Source organism: Sinohyriopsis cumingii, chromosome 14, assembly GCF_028554795.1.
Source record: "Sinohyriopsis cumingii isolate HCF-2022 chromosome 14, ASM2855479v2, whole genome shotgun sequence".
In the NCBI taxonomy this organism is placed as follows: domain Eukaryota; kingdom Metazoa; phylum Mollusca; class Bivalvia; order Unionida; family Unionidae; genus Sinohyriopsis; species Sinohyriopsis cumingii.
The window spans coordinates 61,319,026-61,341,714 of NC_142974.1; the positions used below are offsets into that span (position 1 = coordinate 61,319,026).

General features: G+C 38.0%; 1 long non-coding RNA gene across 1 annotated transcript; it reads right to left on the reverse strand.

Moving 5' to 3' along the window:
* Positions 1–281: 281 nt before the first annotated feature.
* On the reverse strand, positions 282–22,196 carry LOC149783961 (uncharacterized). Its single transcript, XR_016414081.1, has 5 exons — positions 21,788–22,196; positions 21,161–21,282; positions 10,314–10,428; positions 845–951; positions 282–392 (listed from the first exon to the last, which is right to left on the reverse strand). It is a non-coding gene; the product is annotated as an uncharacterized LOC149783961 (long non-coding RNA).
* Between the last annotated feature and the right edge of the window lie 493 nt (positions 22,197–22,689).

Below are 22,689 nucleotides of genomic sequence, written 5' to 3' on the forward strand. Positions count from 1 at the left end.
ATCTAGGAGTTGCAAATGTATGAAATCCTCTTGTTGGGTAGTTTTACTAACAGGCTTTACAGCAGGGCCTTCCATTAGATTTAAATGTGGCAGGTAAGTTGACAAAGTAGGGTGGGGGGTTGGGGGGACCTACCCCAATGGGGATAATTCATTTTTTTTTTAAAGTAGCATGGTGTAAAGTAAAAGTAGATGGGCTGATAAGGAATCCACTGAATTTACAGACTAAAGGTTCAGACATTTGTTTTTAAGAGAAAAATGAAAGAAGGAAACAATACAACAGATATTTTAATATGACTTTAATGTTTATTTTCTAGATTTAATTAAGATTATGAATCAGAATCAGTCTCCAACTCCACTGTAAAGTTTATCTATTACTTCTTCTGCTCAGGCACCTGCAAATTAAAACAAAATTGTAATGCTTAAATAAAGTCATATCATCTCAGCACTAGTTACATATGCAGAAGTCATGTTAATCAGCATTATAAAAATGTATGAAATTTTCTTCACTGCACTTGTGCTTCCCTTACTATCGTTAAGCCATGATACAAGATAACTTTGCACTTACTTGTCATTTCTGGCAAGTGGATGGTGCAATCAATTTGCACAAAGATGAATTTATTTCATCCAAATATTTCATGTGAATAAAAATTCCAAATGGAAGCACTTGTCCGATCAGACAAGATATATGCATATTGTAGTTAGCTGGACTCTAGCTCTGATAGTCCTGGGCAATAGGATAAGCTGATTTTGTTATCAGTTTAGAAATGCATCCGCTTTGCAAATACTATGCTTTAAAAGACGAAACTGAATCCAATATTGATGAAATAAGAGTCATTTGGATTACCTTGTTTTTTATCATTCTGCGTTGGTTGGGTGCATATTTGAGGGTCTCTGATATGGTCTCTTCCATTCCATTTGCCTTTGCTTTGCCATTAGTTTTCAAGCAGGCTTCTGCATGAGTAATACAATGTTTTAAAATAAGTTTCACAACAAAGGATGCATTGCATTTTTCTAAATGCCAGCAATAATCAATGGAATATTTTTAAAACATGTACTTTGAAATGTGTCTCAAGTTACTTTATCAATTCATTTAAAAATCTCTGGCAAGTCACATGAAAAACACAATTTAAATCAAGCCATACTTACTTATCAAAGACTTTCTCATTCACATCCTTTACCTCACACAATAAATATCAGCAACACCAACATTAAATTCACACAATCAGTACAAAACCTAGGTGTTACTCTGGACAGTACTCTCACATTGCACCAACATGTCATGAACATATGCAAGGCTGCGTATCTTGAGCTGAGACGCATCAGCTCCATTCTCAGATATCTTTCAGTTGATGCCACTAAAACACTTGTGTGTTCATTACTGCTTTCAAGACTGGACTATGGTAACTCAATTCTGTCTGGTTCATCTTAATATCTACTGCAGAGACTTCAAAAAGTTCAAAACATAGCTGCTTGGGTCATACTTAGAGTACCACAATCAGAGCACACCTCCCTGCTGCTCTGTACCCAACACTGGCTATCCATTCGATCCAGAATCAAACACAACATTAGTTCTCTGTGCTACGTTTCACTGACAGACTCTAGTCCAACATACCTATCCGACCTCACCTATGTGTACACACAAGCAAGATACTTACACTCCTCTTCCGACAATCACATACTCATTATTCTCACTATGAAAACAAAGTCACATGGACAGCATTCTTTTGCATACCAGGGCCCAGCAACATGGAATGAATTGCCCACTGAACTTAGACACAAAGACGCAGTGATCCCATTCAAGAGTGCTCTCAAAACTACTTATTCTGACTACAAAAACAAACTTAATGACTTAATAATGTTAACTACCTTAAATATTCTCAGCATGTTTTTTATGTTTTCTAATTTCATGGTGTTTGTTTTTGTAATCATATCATTGTGTATGTTTTTATGTTGTCTAATGTTGCAAAGCGCTTACAGCTTCTAAAGATTAGGCGCTATACAAAGTCCTCATTATTATTATTATTATATTTAGCTTGGATGAATATTTTTTAAATCAGTGGCCATAACTAAAAAATGGGATTTTGTTTTATGATCATAAAAGTATGTTGGACACCATTCATGATGTACAATGCTGTCTGACATTTCTATGCACCTAAGGTTTCCATCTCAAATATTAAAGCAAAATGCATACCGAATTTGACAGATTGATGAAAATAAAAAAAAGCAATGCTTACCATCTGAAAAGAGGCAATTGTCACTAGAATATTCTATTCAAAATGATATTAATTTTGGACACAGGGGATACCACCCCCATGTTTTCCTGACTCGTGATATGTCGGCCTATTCTGTGCACAGCTTTAAAAGATGTAATGTTTATCCATCGAGCTATAGAAATGAAATACATTTACTGTAGACTGTTTCTGTCAGCAGTTAAGTTGAGTAATTAGGTCAGGTTTATAGCTAGTTTACAAAATTCAATGTAGAATGCCAATAAATGACAAGATATATTTTTGCAAACTAAAGTGATCTTGAAAAAAGATTAGTAAAGTTTAACATTTTATAAAAAATAAGCTATTATGTGGAAAAGAAACAACAATGAAATAGGATGCAATGTGTTTACGTCTAGTTTTGGAAGGTACCGTCTCTAAGGTACCGTCATAATTGTACCGTAGTTTAATGGGTGGAAAGGCCATTGAAAGGTAAGGGCAGTGCGGAGACCATCGAGTATGTTCCAGAATAGCTGAATCTTTGTAGATACATAGATCCATTCGTAACTTCAGTCCGCAAGCGAAACACTGTACTTCGTATCCCAATCCTGACTCAGGTCCGAAGTAGACAAATCCTGTTCTAGCTAAAACATACGAAGAAGGTAATCCTTCCCTATCCGTAGGCCATTTTTGAAACGTGTCCAATCGACGGGCACAATCACAATAGTCAGGTAATAAGACTGGAAAATGGTAGGGTTTGAACTTGGAGTTCTCACTGGATTTCTCACTCGATTCTTGCTGCGGCGAAGTCATCCTTCTGGTGGGTGGCTATCCTCTTACAACCAATGTTTTATACCGACATGTCCATACGGCAAAGTAAAGTGGGTGGGAAGCCGCACTCGCTTCTGCTACACGATTTGATAGACTTTTTCCAAGGGTCGACTGACGATGTGGTGTGTGGGTAAACGTACAATCTTGTTGGGTTGATAGGTGGTCACTTTCTCTAGACTGCAAGGCTTCTTTCAATATGCCAAAGTTGACCACTCGACTGGTACGATAATTCAGAGTAAGTCCTTTCACTTTACACTTCGTGTGCACTTCTCCTTGTTTGGCCCAGTATTCGTAGCCGTAATTTTTGGGACCACCACTAACGAAACTTAGAATCTTGTCATCGGGGTGCTTGTCTGTCCAGGCTCCTAAGCGGTCTCCTTCGATGTCAGGGTGCTGTTGACTCGGGTGATCGATATAAATGCAACTGTCCATGTCAAAGTACAAGACACGTTCCCCTAACAGTTCTAAAGCTTCGTACAATTTTAAGCGAGCATGAGCTGTCATGTAAGCTGCAATGATGACATTTCCAAAGGGGTCATCTTCTACAAAGTTCAGATCTTCTTCGTAATTCACCAAGATCAAATCCTCACGAACGACGTCCACGTGTTTCATGAATTTGGCTTTGTCGTGAATCATCTGAAAGTAGCGGGAAGGTTCGGTCAAATACTCCGTCTTGGGTAAACATGGTCATTGTGCCATTTTACCCCACAAGCAATTTAACATCACTTTGGCAAACGATCGCCTGCCTTCGTTTTTCTCAATGTGATCTAAAGTAATGCCTTCTTGTGCCCAGAATTTCTCTCTGAATGTCTTTTGGTCTTCGGGAGTGTGACACCAGGACAGATAGCCACTGGCTTCTTGCTCAGTTTCAAAAAGGCATCCACGTAGTCTGCGAAAATGCCTTTCTGCGTGGGGTCACCCTTGTGGAATTATTGTGTCTTGGGAAAGTGGCAAATTTCGTACACTTCTAACAGTTGGTATCCCATGTTCAGAGCTTTGAACAATTCTACGCTGACCCATGTCCCCGTCAAGGCCCATTCTTCCTGGGTGTGATGACAAGGTTGATCTTGGTTGCACGTTTCAGCACAAGTACGGCACAAAGGAAACATAAGTTTGCCTTGGCAATGGCGAGGTAAGACGGGATGGTATAGGTTCGTGGGAGGCAAAACTTTGCACTTGATCAAGCCTTCGTATTGTCGAATGTTTTTTAGGTCGATGTGTTCGGTGAACAATTGTGGGTGCCCTGCAGGAAAGCAACAATATTTGCACACGTAGGGATACAGTGAACACACGTCCAAGTATTTGATTTCTTCTCCTTTCTCTTCGTCAGCTTGGTACAGCAAACAGGTGGCATTGGTCCTTCCTCCGTACAAACTATTACTTGGGTTCAGGGGGTCCATGAACTGGTAACTTTCCATGAGGCGTTTAAACTCGGGATCGGTGTTCAAACGGTGATTGTATTTGTGTTCCCACATTTCCACCACTTGGTATCCTTCCTGTTCTAACTTTAGGCGTGGCTGACAAATGGCCTGGTACAAGTCTTCCATGGTTCGTTGTAAGAACTGATTTTTAGTGCCGCGGTCAGGGTAACAGACGGGACATCCGTGAAATAAGCAACCGTTAAACTCGTACATGATCTTGGGGTTTTCTAAGTCCCAGCCATTGACCGAATGCATTCCGATGATCTTTCGCCCTGTCCGTTGCGGGCATGCTGAATCCATTTGTCTTCCTTGTCGCACAAGTAATGCAACCAGCATGGGGCTTTGACCGAGTATTGACGTTTGACATAGTTGGTCGTTTGAGGACTGATGACAGCCACAGTGTTTTCAAGCATGAATCGTTGTCGGTAGACTAAGGAACACGCTTTGGCAATGGTGCAAGCCTCTTTTAAATGATCAACCCCTCCGTGTTCCATGAACAGTTCTCAAAATTTTCCACAGCATCGCCGTAAAATGTCCATGTCGGAACGACGATACTTTAGCATTTCTTCCTGAAAGTCGAAAGGGTCGGAGGCGTGAGCCTGGTACCAAGCGTAGAAAGTTTCTCGTTCGGTACGCATGTTGTCAGGGTCGTAATAGCGAGCCTGAGGCAAATGGGGTAGAACGGCGTGTTGATTGGCTTCTGTATTGAAAAAGTGTGGAAAGTACCCTTTAGCCATTTCTGTCATTCCAAACATTTTAGGCATTCGATTCAAAGGCATGGCTAAGTAGCTCATCGAATCTTTAAACTGCACTTGTCCCACTTGCATGAAAATGATTTTGGCTCCGTTCAAAGTGATTTTAGGACGCTCGATGCCACGTTCCGTATAACATCTCAAAAGAAACTGTCCATCGTATCCGGAGAAATTGTGAGCCATCACCGTGGCATGACAATGACAATCTCCATAATAATGTTCGATGTCCTCTTGGCTCCACGTCTTGTCGATGGGGTCTAAGACCCATTGTGTGAAATCGGCTAGTGTGTTCGGTCCTTGAAAGATTTTTTCACGCCCTCCAGGAATCTTACTGCAGTGAGGGCAATAACTCAAGATAGGTTCTTGAATCACTTCTCGCACGCTCGATGAGCCACGCAGAAATTAGGAATGTGAATACTGGTCTCTTGCATGCATTCGAAATCGAAAAAGATGAAATTGCCTTTCTTCTTCTTGTGACCATCCTCTTTCTCTGGTTGGGATTGGTATTTTTGTATGTAGCATTGGTGTTCCAAGTCCACAATGCAGTGAAAATGTGACATTTTTTCTTTCCTGAACATACGTGTGCCTTGGTACTGTTGATACATAGACCTTGTCCACACATTGGGCACAATCTCAGGAGTTGACAAGCACATTTCTTCTGTGAACCTTGCATCTTCAGATGTTGTTGGTAACAGGCAGGGCTGACAAATGTGTGCAGACAAGCAGGACAATGCACTGGTTCTTGCCCTTCGCTCAGACAGGGTTGAGAGGCCAAACATCCTGAGCATTTCAATCCACAATGTTTGTGTTGCTCTCGATTATTATAACCATCATAAGTCACATTTCTCACAGTAATATTTGTATCCCAGGAATCCAGTGATAGTGGTAATGGTATCGAAATGGTCATCGTGATGATAGAGGTGAATGTATTTTCCATCCTTAAAGTCTTTCCCTCGAAACAACAGAGACCCGCGCACTTCTTGAGGGTGCACTTTCAAGGTGTATCGTGGAGCTAGGGCATCTTGCAATTTTTGCATCTCAGGAATGCCACAGGATGTGTCTTTGGACAGGCATGCTTGTTGTAACAGAAGTTCTGCTTCATTTCGTTGTTTGGCTCGGTTCGATTTTCGAATGTTCTCCCAGGCTCTTTTCCATTCTACCATGTCGTTCTTGTCGGCATAGGTTCATCCCACCACGATGGCTCGGGCTAAACACATGTGGTCTTGAAAATTGTTAATTTGGACAAGACTTGTTTTGGTAATGCGAAGGTTGTTGACCAATAAGGTCTTTCTGCATTGTCCGGTCCCTTGAGGAGGAGAGACGTGGGTCATGTCCAGTGTGGCTTTTCCATCGGTGATGTCAAACTGGTCATTAGATTGTTGCACGTGTTGAATCTTGTCCATGACTTTGGAAGTGGTCAATTCTGCAGGGCTGCTAAACTCGATCCAAACAGGGGATTTCAAGCCGTCATGTTGTATGGAAAGTCTCAAGCGATCATCTTCTTTGGGTTGACATTGTCGCTTGAGTGTGGTGAGCAAAGAATCCCACATGTCGGTGATGAACCCTTTTGCTTTCTCTAACAGTACTTCAGACTTGAAATCTTTAAACTTCACTGTGTATTTGTAAGCCGTAGTTCTAAATTTTCTAGAGGGACGCTTTTCCGTCTCTCGAATGTCATAGTACTTTTCAGGGTTGACTAAGGGTGGTAAACTTTGTTTAGAGGGTTTGGATTCTGGTTCACTCATGTCCTCTTCAAAATCACTGGCAAGAATTTGTGCCAAGACTTCAGCCCTAGTACGAGGCGATAGATCACGTTTCTGCCTCTTACTTTCTTCTTCTTTCTTCTCAAATGAATTGGATCATTTCATCTCGATAGCAAAAAGTCAAATGACTAAAGTTTAAACACCATGAATTAATTTATAGTCATAGCAGACCAGCGTATATAAAGGGTATGTGTCTTGTCCTTTCACTATTCATTTCACTCTCAAACTGAGCACAACAATGGAAGAGACTACCAAGATCGAACGTTTCATCAGAGCTTTGCGAGGGGTCATTAGAAAATTCTCTTCAGACCAGCCGAGGGACTACTCTCCTTCCTTTCAAGATAAAAGTCAAGATACTTGCTATATCTGTCAGAAGAAAGGGCATTGGTCTTCAGAGTGTCCAGACCGTCAAAAAAGAAAAAAAGGGGTTAGAAGAGACAAAAGTCAAGTTACCTGTTATTATTGTCAAGAAAAAGGACATTGGTCACCAGACTGCCCAAAAAAGAAACAAGAGGAGTCAGAAGAAGAGAGGGATTCTTCAGAGGAAGAGGAAGAAGAGGAAGAAAACAGACAGGTGAAGAAAAAGAAACAGGAGAAGAAAAGAAGGGAAGAAAGTGAGGAGGAAGAGGAGGAAAAGACTATGACGGTGAAGATATTAAAAAAACAGAGAGTGAACAATGAGACAGAATAAGTCTATGAACTTTTTAAAGTGCTCTGTTGTGAATTGTGAATTGTAAATATTTATAAAAGAATAAATAAATTATAAAAGGTAAGTGTCTTTGGGTTTTGATTTTAAAATAAGAACCTACACTCACGCACACTCATACACAGACAGGTACTATTGGGTAAAATGGTTTTTTTTAGTTATTGGCAATTGAAAGCCTATCTCTTTTCGAGAGACGTGGATGGCCCTGAAAAGGGCCTTTTTTGGTGTAAGGGGTGAGTTTAAACAATCAACTTTAACTGTCTTAAGCCTTTGCCATGGCCAAGGCCTACTTCTGGACTGCGTACTGTTGATGATGATTTCGTTGAAATCACTAAGGATGGTGCAGTAGGCGTAGTCACAGGGTTGGAGTGTTTAGCTTGGGAAGGTCATATTCTCTTCGGCCGTAATAAAGAAGTCTGATACATCTGTTTCAGACTTCTTAACTAAAATGTCTAACAGTACCGTGACCGTTTGATTTTGACACCCTTGTTTCTTTGCTGCTGCGTCTTCTTCTTCTTGTTTTTTTCTTACCTCTTCTTCTTGCTGCTGTTGCTGTAGGAGAAAAGCTTGTTCCGCTTCCTTTTGCTGTTGTATAAATTTCTCCAATTCTTCTTTCTGTCTCTGTCTAAAATTTTCCATGTGCGGTAATGAAGGAGAAGGTGACGAAGGTTCAGGAACAAATTCTTGCAAGGTAAAAAAATCCACAAAATCCCAATTCACCTCTTCTGAAAGTAAGTCTGGGTTCCCTTGGGTAGTCTCCACCATCAGTGCACCCAAACTGATCGTTTTCTGAGTTTCCGTCATGTTGAAAAACTGTCGCTTAGATTGACTACGCACAGGCGCTAGCGAATCTATATAGACTATGTGACGTCACAGACTGCTCTCTTCGGATTGGACGTGGGCTGACTGAATTTTGTAACGCGTGTTTGGATTGGTCAACAAACTCAATCCGTTTCAATCCTTCCTCCCCCTATAAATAAGTACAGTTCACTGCATTCCTTCACCTGTTACTCAGCACCCCAACATGTGGACCGATGTACAATCTTCAACGCTTGTGTCTTCGATGATGTTCCGGACGGACATATCAATGTATGTCCGATCCAACTGGACAGTTATCCACAGGACAGACACCAGCCTGTGGATGCGAAGAATCTTATGTGGGGCATCAAGGATGCCACAAAAGAGTCTTAATCTATGGTCCTGCAGTCAGGCACAGCCTAAGGTCAAGAAGAAGATGTCACAGATGCCCTTTATGTATATTAACATAAAACCAAAGGCTATTTTCAGGGCCATTCCTATCTCTCGAAAAGATCTTGACTTTCAATTGCCTACCCCTTTTTTTATTTTTTTGTTTAAAAAAATAATAAAAAAATAGAGACCCCTCCCTGTTTCAATTTTCGCCTGTTCCATTTTCATAGACCCATCAGGTCGGGACCTTATTAAAATAGGGTCCCGACCCTGTTCCATTTCCCCTAGTCCCAAGACAGTCCCACGATTTATTCCCCATGTTCAATTTCCCTTGTCCCGAGAGTGAATAGTTTTTTTTCTTTCTCCCATGTTAAATTCCCCTTGTCCCTAGAATGGATATTTTTTTTTTCTCCCATGTTAAATTACATAGTCCCCAGAGTGGATATACCCTTTTTAACATGGAAGTTCCCTAGTCCCTAGACCGTCCCTATTCACTACTACCATTGTCATTACCAGCCTGAAACCCAATTTAATGCCATTTGTATAAATTCATTTCAAATAAATATTATGATATAGTTGAAGTGTAAAGTCAAGCAAGTATTCTGTTTGCAGATTTTACATTTTAGATATTATAGTAAAGTCATATTTTCTCTTGTTTAGTAAACTTTATTGCAACTGGTTCCAAAATAGTAAATCTTATTTAATGTTCATTCACCAGAATAGGTATTAATACAATCCCGAATTAACTGTATGGTACTAAAATATACCCTGATCTTGTGTGAGATTGTAATATACAGAACTATACCTCAAGACAACAATAATATATTGAATTTATATTGTATCAAGACTGTCATGGTTATGAACTCCAACTTTATTCAGGTTTTTTCATAATAAATGATCATCTTGTGCTATGGTTGAAAAGAAATCAAAGTTCAGTTTAACTCCATTCTCTCCACATTTGTAAGTTGTTAAGAGGCATACTCATCCTCAGTGTTATAGTAAAATGTAATCTTATTTGGATCAATCTTGGTGGTGTAATATATGAATGGAGAAAGAATATTATCATCCAGATTAAAATATGTTTTATTCAGACTCTACTAAAATTTTTAGTTGGATATGGGTTACGGAGCCTGATGTGTACGAACAAAGCAATGTGTACCATGACCTTTTTAATTTAACATTTTAAACTCCTGCAGAAGAAAGAGATTTTTTAGATCCATTAATCTGTATTAACAAAAACATTTCTTCAGTATGATTTTCAATTACTTAGTATTGACAAAACTCATATTTTAAAGTTGTTGTTTTTTTGTGTTTGGTTTGGCCTTTTATGGTAAACCAACACAAGTAAGTTATTTAGTGCCAAGGCACTTTAAGTATAGTGCCTTGCCCAAGGACACACCATGGTAGCTAACCCAGGTTGGTCTGATGGTAGAATTTGAACCTACCTTATTTCACAGGTCCAGAAAGCTAACCACTGAGCCACTACAGCTCCCCATCTTATAGTGGAATGCTGGTATACTTTATGATCAAGAAGGATGGGTTGGGGTATGCATGTTGCATCTGAAAAAAGTGATGGAATTTTTGTTTACATAATATTTTAGTCATACAATATGAATCATTTTCTATAGATTTAAGATGTATCAGATCAAGTTAAGAAAAATCATATATTCTGTTTCCTGGGAATGTACTAAAATTCACTGTTATTGTTTGATTTTTTGGTAGTAAGCTTACTTGGTATTTTTTTCTTTTTAACTTGAATACCTAATTTGTTAACATCCTATTCTAAATCTTCAGAGTTCTGTCTATTAAGTGACAACTGTTGATACATGTAGGGAAGTTTTTGTTTATATCTTTTGATTTTTGTGATTCTGGAAGTTGCAGTATTTGTTGTTGTATTATAACCATTTCAGTAATTTAATGAATGCAGAGTATACTGCTCTATAAATGAAATTTAAGTGAAAATAATGTAAAAGTATGTTTCACTGCAAATATAAATTGTTTAAAATAATATATCATTTATCATATGACTATTCAATTGTGGTAACTAGTATTCCATCCAATATCTATATATTAAAATATGTCTTTTCATACAGCTGGTGATCATTTAGATACAAGTCCAATTGAACATAATCAAATTATCAATGCAGGTGTTTTTATTAGTAGTAGTATTGCAAGTATAAGTGTTAGTATTAAGATTTCATATACAGGTATGATAAGTGTATCATAATGTTTAAATGATGCTCCTCGTTACAACATAAAATTTGTTCATTGAAACAAATGGTTCACTGGTAAATTGGCAGCAAAGGTCTTCACTGAATTATGTTGCATAAACTATTTTACAATAAAACATATATGATGCATCTCAATTATGATGAATGTGAGGAGGAGGATTAATAATAATGCAATTTAAGTTATCTTCATAACATAAGTTCTAGCAGATGTGTAATTTTTATGTGGTTCATCATCAGTTTGAAACTGGTCTGTGATTTCTGGATCTGGACATACCTGGTCCCCTGCTGTTGTGCTGCTATGGTCTTTACAGTTCATTAGGATATCAGTTACACTTGGTTTACATTTAGAACACCATGGGATGGAATGCCCAGTTTGAAACTGAGAGAATGGTTAATTATCCATAATATAACTCCTGCAGTTATTATTAGGTTTGATATCAAGGTCTTTCTTTAAAAGCTTTTCAACTCAGGTTCTGTTCTACCATACAGATAAATAAAGTCAAATTCAAGGCTTTCAGATTTGTCCAGTTTGTTTCATGTGTTGCGGCAGACAGACTGTATATTGCCACTGTACCATATAAATATCAGTGCTTAGTCTGCTCTCAGTTGCTGTGGTTTGATTAGTTACAAGTGTCATCACATGTGACTAATTATTGACCAATGTAATGAAACTTGTATAATTAGAAGGCTGTATTTAAAAACTCTAAAGATCTTAAAAAGAAAATTGGATCGGGGTAAGTAAAACCTTTTACTTTGACCATTTGGCTAGAAAATAATTTTCAATAAGTTTAAATTGGATAATAGTAATATAATAATTAATTACACAAATCAGAATAAAAGCTATTTGCATATCCCCTTACAGCTGTTGCTTTTTCATAGTACTAAGTAGAATAAAGTATAGTTAAGACAGATAGCTTTAAGCTAGAATTAAACTCAAATAAATTGCAAGAAATCAAAACAAACCCAGGATTAAAACTAAAGAAATATCCCGTCATATATACCTTACATCAAATAAAGAAACTCAAGATGGATAACAACAAAATTAATGTCACATCATCAAATAGTTATCTCAGCTGCCTGGTCAACCTAAAGGCAGATAAACTAAGGCAAACTTACTCCGAAGCAGTCTCATCCCCCCTAAGAGAAAAACGACAGATACAGTTCTTAACGCCAATTTTCAACTCGACCCCAACTGACTCGATGAGTAGACTCTACCTGTCACCAAGCATAAACGAGAATGTGGACAATCTACCGAGTAACCGCAAAACTACATCCGACATGAGTACCCAAACTGAGGAACAATACTCAACAAGCACAAAAACAACCCAGACCACGCTGGTTAAAAACACTAGCAGCCAAGGGACTCAAACTGAGAACCTACTAGATGAAACAGAACGCCCTCACCCTACCACAAATAAAGCAGTCACACACGACTCAACAAAAGGTAAGAATAATAGGAAAACCAAATCCCAAATACCAGTTAGAAAGAATAAGGAACACACTAACTGTCAGAATACAAGACCCAGCAAGCCGGTTATGGACAACGAAACAAAGTCAGCTAAAGAGACAAACACCAGGGGAAAAAAGACCAGTCTGCAAAATATCCAAAACAAGAAACACCCCGCTGAACTGACTCTCTTCGTCAAGGGAGTAAATTCCAAAATAACGAAGTTAGCCTTTAAAACCATAGCATGGCAATTGAACAAACATCACCAAGGAGAATTCACGCTTAAAAGCACTAGAGACGACTTGCTGATAATCAAATGCACCACTGAACAACAGATTGCCAAATATATGGAAATTGAAAGAATAGGCCAAATAAATGTTCAGGTCACTAGACACAACAGAACAAAACAACACATAGACCCAAACCCCCCAAAAACACACAACAAAGGAGTCATATACGTATCAACTCAAAATAAAACCAATGAAATAGTAGACTACATAAGGAGTAAAGGACAGGAAGTAGAGAAAGCAATCCGCCTAAAAACAAGAAGGGGAAAGGATAGCACTGCAGTGGTACTCTTTTTTAAGGGCGCCACCCCAGAAACTATCGAAATAGCCGAAAAACTCGAGGCTAAAAAAATTTTTGCTTTCAAAAACAAACCACGGTTCTGTGGCAACTGCAAAAATTGGGGGCATTACTCTAAGAGTTGTGGAAACCTATTCCGGTGCAATCAATGTGGTCTTCACCACCCAGACCGGAAAACATGTAGCGCCACCAATCAGCACTGCGCTAACTGTAGTGGTAACCACAAACCAAACCACGCAGAATGCCCCAGGGCTCTTAGAGAAGCCCTAATAGTCGAATATATGATCTCCCATGGGGTAAACTATAAGCAGGCCAAAACAAAAATCAGGATACCAAAAACAAAATAAATAGGTAGCACCCTCACTGGTAGGAAACACGCATAAAACGAAAACAACAGTAAATTAAACAAACTATTAAGACTTTTTGCACTAGAGATGGATTCCAGAGCAGAAATCAAAATATGGCAATGGAATGCACGCGGCCTTAGGGCCCACGCTGACCAACTAAATAACAAAATACTTGAACAGGAAAGAAAACCAGATGTTATATGCATACAGGAAACCCACCTAAATGATACCTCACGTATCCCAAACATCATAGGCTACAACACCAAATACCTAAAGCATCGATCCCCCACAGCAAGAGGAGGGGGGTTAGCAACCTTTGTTAGAGATGGAATTACATCAGAAATGCATAAATTAACAGATAGTAGACCGCCCAATGACTTCGAAATACAGATAGTCAAAATAACCGCTCAAACTAAGCAGGTACTAATCGTTAACCTCTATGAAACAAATGAGCAGCGCAATTTAAGTGCAGACGAAACAATCAAAATGATTAAAGACTGTGGAGAATGGGTGGTAATATGCGGGGACTTCAATGCGCACAATGAACTATGGGGGAGTCAAAAGACAGACATTCAAGGAAAAATTGTAGAAAAATGGGCACAAAAATGCAACTAAGTTTTTCTAAACAACGGAATGCACACCCGGATAGATGACAGAACAGGCCACACATCAGCAATAGACCTATCTCTATGCACACCAAGATTAACAGGCATTTCTGATTGGCAAGTTGATGAAAGCGACCCTATGGGAAGTGACCATTACCTTATAAATATAGAAATACAAAGTAGAATACCTCAAAATAAAGCGTCCTTCACACCAAGATGGAAATACGAACAGGCCAACTGGATTAGGTTCAAACAGATAGGTGACTCAATCGACCCAGAAACCATATATCACCGGGACATTTGACACCTTTAATGACAAATTAATAGAAACCATTAACACAATGGCCCAAGAAACAATTCCTAAAACTAAAGGAGTAGCACCCAAACCCACGGTGCCCTGGTGGAATAATGAATGCAAAATAGCAATTAAAGAGAAAAAAGGAGCTCTAAACAAATTCAAAAGAACTAAAAATAATAGGGACTTTAACTACTACAAGGAAAAGGAAAAAACTGCCAAACAAACTATTATGATAGCTAAACAAAACTCATGGAGAGAATTCTGCTCAAAACTAGATATTAACACAAAATCGAAGGAGGTGTGGCAAAGAATTAAAAAAATGAGAGGCAAAACTAAATCAATAACCCCCAACATACCTGGACAAAACAACAAACATAAGGCAGAATTATTCGCAAACTATTTCGCCAACATGTGTAGCAATACCAACTTAGAGGATAAGTTTAAAAATCATAAAAGGCAATTTGAGGAAAGCAACTCTGACAACATAAAGGAAGCAGGAAATAATGACGGCCCACTAAACCTTCCGTTTACAGAAGCCGAATGGAGAAAGGCCCTCGCCGGCAAAAAGACCACATCCCCCGGGGAGGATACTTTGGGGTATGAAATGTACAAGAACCTACCCAAAAAACTTGTCACAATTGCACTTAACCTCATTAATAAAATATGGGAAACCGGTACCATACCTATAAGATGGAAAAAGGCAGTAGTGGTCCCGATTCTTAAGCCTGGAAAACCCTCAAGCGATATAAAATCATACAGGCCCATATCACTAACAGACAATATATGTAAAATAATGGAAACTATGGTAAACAACAGGCTGAAATACCATTTAGAAAGCAAAGGACTACTAGCTAATACACAGAGCGGGTTTCGCAACTACCGAAGCACAATAGACCAACTCATGAGACTAGAAACCGCTGTCAAATTAGCATCTAGAGAAAAATTTTAAAAATCCAGATATGTTACAGCCATCTTCTTAGACATGGAAAAAGCATATGATCTAATGTGGACTAAGGGACTGATAAGTAAACTTAAACCATACGGAATAACTGGCAATATATACAAATTTATTGCTAACTTCCTAACCGATAGAAAGATACAAGTCAGACTAGGACAACACTACTCCGAACGATACAAACTGGAAAATGGCACGCCACAATGAAGCGTAATCAGCCCAACTTTATTTAATATAATGATAAACGACCTGGAAACAGCGGTAAAACCCAACCACCTTGACTTATCCCAATTCGCCGATGACAGCGCCGTATGGAAAACTGGCAACCCGGCCAGCAGAGAAACGACCAAGCACTTACAAAAAGGACTAAACGATATAGGAAATTGGACAGATAAATGGGGATTTAAATTGTCACCTCTAAAAACAGTAGGCATAGTTTTCAATCCATGAGGTGGCCACCCCCCACCCACTCCAAACTTAACCCTAAAGGGGGTACCCATCAAATTCGAAAAACAAGCGACACTCCTAGGTATGGTATTCGACCACGAACTCACGTGGGCAGCTCATATCCAAGAACTCGTAACGAAGTGCAAACGAGACATCAACCTCCACAGAAACCTCAGAGGGGTGAATTGGGGGGTTGATCAAAAAACACTCGTTACCCTATATAGAGCACTTATAAGAGCAAAATTGGACTACGGTTGCCAGGTATATGGAGCGGCGAACACCACGTTACTAAAGAAACTAGACACAGTCCAATCAAAAGCGCTAAGGGTATGCACCGGCGTCCTAAATGGTACCCCCACACAAGATATCTTAATAATAGTAGGAGAACCCCAGCTAGACCTAAGGCGGAAGGAATTGATGCTGCGATACTCGACTCGAATATCAATACACCAACCCAACCACCTCACGCTACAAGCCCTCTTAGCATGCGACAAACCATTCGATACAAAAGGAAAAAATAAAAAAATACCTAGTGGGAAAATAATTATAGAATTAAAAAGGAAATTTCAAATCGCAAATATCAACCCAGAAAAAATAAGGTACTACCCAGACCCCCCGTGGACCTGTCCCACACCACAAATAGATCTTAGCTTACGTAAACTAGGACAAAAACAAAATGACCCGATAGGACTAAGAGCATCAATACTAACGTACATTGACAACAAATACGAGACATACACGCAAATCTTCGCAGATGGATCAAAAACTAAAAATCCAAATAAAACTGCAGCAGGGATAGTGATCCCAAAATTAGATGTCGCCGTTGGAAAAAGACTCCCAGACCAATGCGCTATATACACGGTAGAATTCATGGCAATACTAATGGCATTAACATACGTCAAAACATACCCCACAACTAAGGCAGTCATTCTAAGCGACTCTTACAGTGTACTACAATCGTTAGCAACAGACCAATCCAAGAGCAGACCTAATATGATTAATCATGCAAGATCGCTACTTAAAGAGATTGAAAAAAACAACAAACACGTTGAATTCGTATGGATACCCTCTCACATCCATAATCCCAGGCAATGACAAAGCAGATGCAGGAGCAAAAAACGCCACAAACGAACCAAAAGCCCAAAATATAGCATACAGCGTCACTGAAATCAATAACATGGGACAAGATCAATTACATGTGGCAAGAGCTATGGGAAAAATCGGATGCAAACAGTCTAATACACACGATGATGAAAAAAGTAAGTAGAAAAGTCGAAAGTCCGACCTTCAAAAATCCATACGATATAACAATAATAAATAGAATAAGAACAGGTAAAACACTATTGGCAGGATGCGCAGGGAAACACATAAAAAGGGGACCAACCGAAAACTGCCCCTACTGCCCAACTCCAGAAACAATCGCACACTTAATAAATATATGCCCCAAATACAACCAGGAAAGGGCCGAACTAAAATCTCAACAGGAACAAATAGGAGAACGGTGGACATACCCGGAGTTACTTGTGGCAAAAAACAATAACATAGGAATGACCTATAATAACATCATGACATTCATTAACAAATTGGGGCAAAAGGGGACAAATCTAAACCGAATGAAGGGTTGGGTATAAAGAGAGACCATGTAAAGAAATTAAAACCAATAAACCTAAAAGATCGAACCAAAAAAGAAAAAAACCAATCAAAATATTACAAATCACTGTTTGGGAATTGTGACGGCCGGCTCGGGCTAGTGGGTTCACAGACTGACACCGCCGCTCATAACCCGAACAATAAAAACCAGATAAGGACGAATATTACAAAATCACTGTTTTGGAATTATAATGGCATGCTAGGCCCCATAGGTTCAAAAAAAAAACAAAAAAAAAAAAAAGAAAAAAAGGAAAAAGAAAAAAAAACAAAAAAAAAAAAAAAAATATAAAAAAGTAAATCAAAGACCAGTCAAAATATTACAAATCACTGTTTGGGAATTGTGACGGCCGGCTCGGTATCGTGGGTTCACAGACTGGCACAGCCGATCATAACCCGAACAATAAAAACCAGATAAGGACAAAATATTACAAAATCACTGTTTCGGAATTATAACGGCATGCTAGGTCCCGTAGGATCAAAAAAAAAATAAAAAAAATATAAAAAAATAAAAAAAAAAAATATACATTAAAATAAATCACAAATAGCTAAGCTAAACAAAAATAACAGGTAAATAGCCAAGTGGTCAAAGCGAAGGGAAACAAAGGCAATCAAACCACCTCCCTCGAAGAAAACATCTCACGGCGAACATGGCAGTATCAAAAGGACGAGAAGACCAAAACAGAAACGGACACGGGATAAGGCAGAAAGAGCTGAAATAAAGAAGAGCAGGAAAAGGCACAGAATGAAGTTAAACGTCCTAAGGCAGTAAAAGAAGAAAGAACAGGACACTTGCAGACCTTGGGGAATGAAGGCAGAAACAATGAAAAGAGTATGCCTCAAATAATCAAACCACCCCCACCCCCCAGTATGAAAAGAATTGCCTTCCCGAAATCAAACAAAAGAAATAAGGCCACCCCCACCCCCCACATCTACTTATAAGTGTGAATGAGAAAGTGAGCGTGAATGTGTGTTGTCGGGATATGTGGGAAAAGCAGAAAAACGAACAAAAATGTCTATAGCCATCACACAAATATAGCATACACACTCCCTACCCACCTTTTTTTTCTTTTCTTTTCTTTTTTTTTTTCTTTTTTACAAACAAATTTTACCACATAGGGCTTTCATTCTGACCCACGAAAGCCCTCTTTTGACCAACAACTTACTGGCCCTGAAACACACTGATTGGTTTAAAGCCACACGTACGAAATACTTAACCAAATTGAGATCTCCAAAACAAAATAAAGGGCTACTAAAAGCCTACTAGATGTGAAAAAATTTTCGGAAAATTCAAGTACGCAAAGTACACAAAATTTAATAGACCTTACAAAAGATAGGAAAATTCACAACTCGGGAATATCTGAAGCGTATGTGACAATCACATGTTTGGCAAGATAGTACAGGAATAGCCCAATAAATATAGGGAACTGGGCATTGATTGCAACGAAAATTTCATAATACTGCTGCTGGTGTGCTTCGGTTACTGCCTGAAATGAGAGAGGAAGGAGATGCAGGATGCAGAAACAGACCACCAACGGAGTACAACGATGGAGAAGGTTGCAGCGACGAGAGCCTGGGCGGGACCTTTTGGGGCACCTGGGCTTCGGCTTGCTTGCTTGGGGGCATTGTATAAGTTAATCGCTAAATTCAAAAAGTACACAAACGTGTACAAACTAAACAGTCGCACATACCAAAAGGTGCACGTGACTTTAATCCAATGAATGAATGAAATGTGTGCTAGAGGGTAGGGTTAGCAGTTATACTCCCAATTATGTTTGTGATGAGCAAAAGCAGCTGCACAAATTTGAGCTTTTAGTTTGGTTCTGGTACGGTCAAAGGATGCAGGTACATTTTACATTCATTTTTTACTAGAAATAGCTATTTTCAATATTTTTCTGTGACAAGGCAACTAAAAGAATCAGTATGTGCCTTATGCATGAATAAAGTTCACTAGTACTATAACAAATTAGCATACTTTTCATCACCCCTCTACCATCAAGATTTTTTTATATTTACCTCTGTAGCAGACACAAATAAAAGTCGGCAGCTCATTTGCAGACTAAGTTACGCATATGATCTCCAATGCTCATCTAACTGTGACAGGCAGTCACCAACAAGCCAACCTATTTCCATGCCTAACTCAAAGTAAATCTGAACCACATTATAGATTTAGCTTATGTGTAAATTTATAAATGCTAGGCTTCTGATAATTAGGTTCATGCGTTCTACCTTAAAAATTAGAGGGATGTCAAAATACGAAACTATCCAGTGAGACCCATGATGTTAATTTTAATCCCTATGGGATTTGTGACATAAAAAACCCAAATGCTTTATGTATTAAAAGGTAACTAATGGGGGCAGGATCTGCAGTGAATCAATGGTTAGTATGCTAGACTCCTGATAAAAATGTTTGTGTTAAAATCCTGTTATCAAGTCAACCAGGTTACCTACTGCAATGTACCCTTGCCTTACTCCAATTCCCTCAGTACTCAGTAAACAACTAGTGTTGCTGTACATAACAAAACCAGTCCATATTGATTTTACATATTTTACTAAATCCTGACAAAAATAATTCTCTAAATAAAGAATGATTAATATGTGATGGTCTCGCATGTAATCAAACTCTTCCAAGCTTTTAATGATATGAACCGATTTATCAATGTTTATCAAATTTGCATGAAAAACTATTTCTTATTTGTCATCAAATATGTTCAATGTTTTGATCATATAAGCATTTCTGCTACATTAGATCAAAATAATCTTTTTGTCAGAAATAGAGCCCTTATAGTATTTGCAAGGTCAACCAATCAGATGCAGAATTTGAGTTTAATATGAATGAATATTTTTTTTACAAAATTGCTCTTTTGCTATATCTTGATGAGATAAATCTATTCACCAAGTCTGATGAAATTAATGAGAAATAGTTTTAAGAGCAGTAGCAAGAATGGCTAGTGAGATGTAGAACCACCACATTATATGCATAGATTTTGCTTATAGCCTCAGACATACAAGCAAATAATTAAACAAGTCAGATCTAAATTGGATCATAAACACTGTTGTGCAAATCATAAGAAACTCTGCCAATCAGATGCAAGGTCACTTCACTACCATACCTTTATCACACTCATAATAAGCATCATTGTGAAACTTGACTCTATAAGCCCAATGGCCAAGCATGATCAAACTTGAATCAGCAGTAGTGGTTATAACCTCATGTATTTGTATGCATCTTCACTTCTTCAATCTAGATCTCATTTATATAAGCATGTATTCTACGTTTAGTAAAAACTGCACTACATGTATAAATATTACATGCGGTGGTAACATACTCAGATGAAAGATCACCTTATTATTATTAATGGTTAACACTCATCAAACTTCAAGGACAACTTAATGATTTTAGCCTATATTGTGGAAGTATGGCTTTTAGGCTGGTTAAAAAACTCAACTAATCTTATACATGATCACATGTATATACTTGGATTTTGCTCATTATTAGATTTATCCAAGATGTTGATTTAAGCCCAAAACCAAGTTTTATATAAACAAATTGATCAGAACTATGGACTCCAGAGTAGCTAATTTCTTACTGTTGAAAGACAGAAGGGGATGTGAAATAAATAACACACTCTGGACCATTACATAAACCCACTTAGCCTTTTGACCAGTTGAGATAAAATATCAACAATAATGTTAAATAAGATTGATAAATTATGTTTTCTCACATTACCTCTAGCCCTTTTCAACATGGATGGTATTTTTCTTCCACATATGTCAGCTCTTAATTAGTGGCCCTTTCCCATCATGAATGTTGTAGGTGAAACTCTCAGAATTAGGCTTTTTAATTTATATCTGTAGAAGAAAAAAACTATTGGTCTGCATATATCAATGTCACCATTTCTGTATTAGATTAAAATACCATGTGTGTGTGTGTGTGTGTGTGTGTGTTAATTTTAGAATTTAAGCAAACTTGTCTCCATGTGTTTATTTTAAAACTGATGATGATAACACATAACAGGTTCAATGGATAAAATGTTATTTCTTACTTCTTACAACTGCTCATTATATCTGAATTTACATTCAATGTTTGTTTTAATTAACATATTTGGGATATTGGGCAAATTATTTATTTTGTAGTTTATCATTATATCATTTACCAGTCTTTTATCATTCAAATATGTAATATAGTACCATTATACTGACTTCATATTCTATATGATATCCCAGCAATACATATTAAGCAGATAAGTGCAAATAAAAATGTTCAGAATGTAAAATTTACTCCAAGCTCAAAGAAGATCAGCAAAAGATAATATCCAACAAATTACCAAACAAAAAGCGAAGTTAACGCAGTTACCTTTATTATGACGTCTCCAACACCAACGGTACTGTACAGCTACGTCTTCTGAGTTTTACCGTCATCTTGTCTTTCAAACCAGAATTAATTTCTTGAGCTCTTACAAAATGAAGAAACTTTTAAATACTATAATTTAAGCAGCTTCTTTACATGCCATCAGATAAATTATGGCACAGTGTTTTGTCTGTCAGCAAAACGCAACTTCACATTTGGACGGCGCGCTGTGTGGGCATCGCCGACACAGCAACTGACATGAATTCTCTATTAGCAGACAATGATTCGGAATAAATCCTTCGCAAATCTAACATTCTCGATTTTTCATAGTTCCACTTTTCATTGTTGCATCTGTTTGATTGTACAATTGCTAATGATGTTCAATGAATCAACTTCAATTCATCTGCTGTCTGAAATCCCGGTTCAGTTGGTATTTTCTTCCGCGCATGATGCCGTGTAAATAAAAGATACGGTCGACATTCAAAGTGGTTTAGGTTAATTTATTATTTTTCTTTATTAAGGTCATTTGCAGAAAGTGTTTCGCTAGGGTGAGAAAAAAAAATATAACAAAAAGAAAACTTTCTTTTCCAACGCTAATACTGTATATATTTCAATTTGTGATTGATGCTATAAATAAAAAAAAATGATAATAAAGCATTTTAGCCCGTGGCTTCGGCATGGCACTCGTTTTTGTGGGTTTTTTAAAATGGTGCTTTTTTGGGGGGGGGGTTGTTTTTTGTGTGTGTACCACACTAAAAAACATACCAGGTATTAGGCCTAACGTAGGAAAAGAAATTATCCTCTATTTATTACTATTCTTACTGTCAAATGACGCAAAAGTGATCAAATTGCTATTAAGATTTTGTTTTGTATAACACTTACCGCTCGTTTTCCTCGAGATAAAGCAG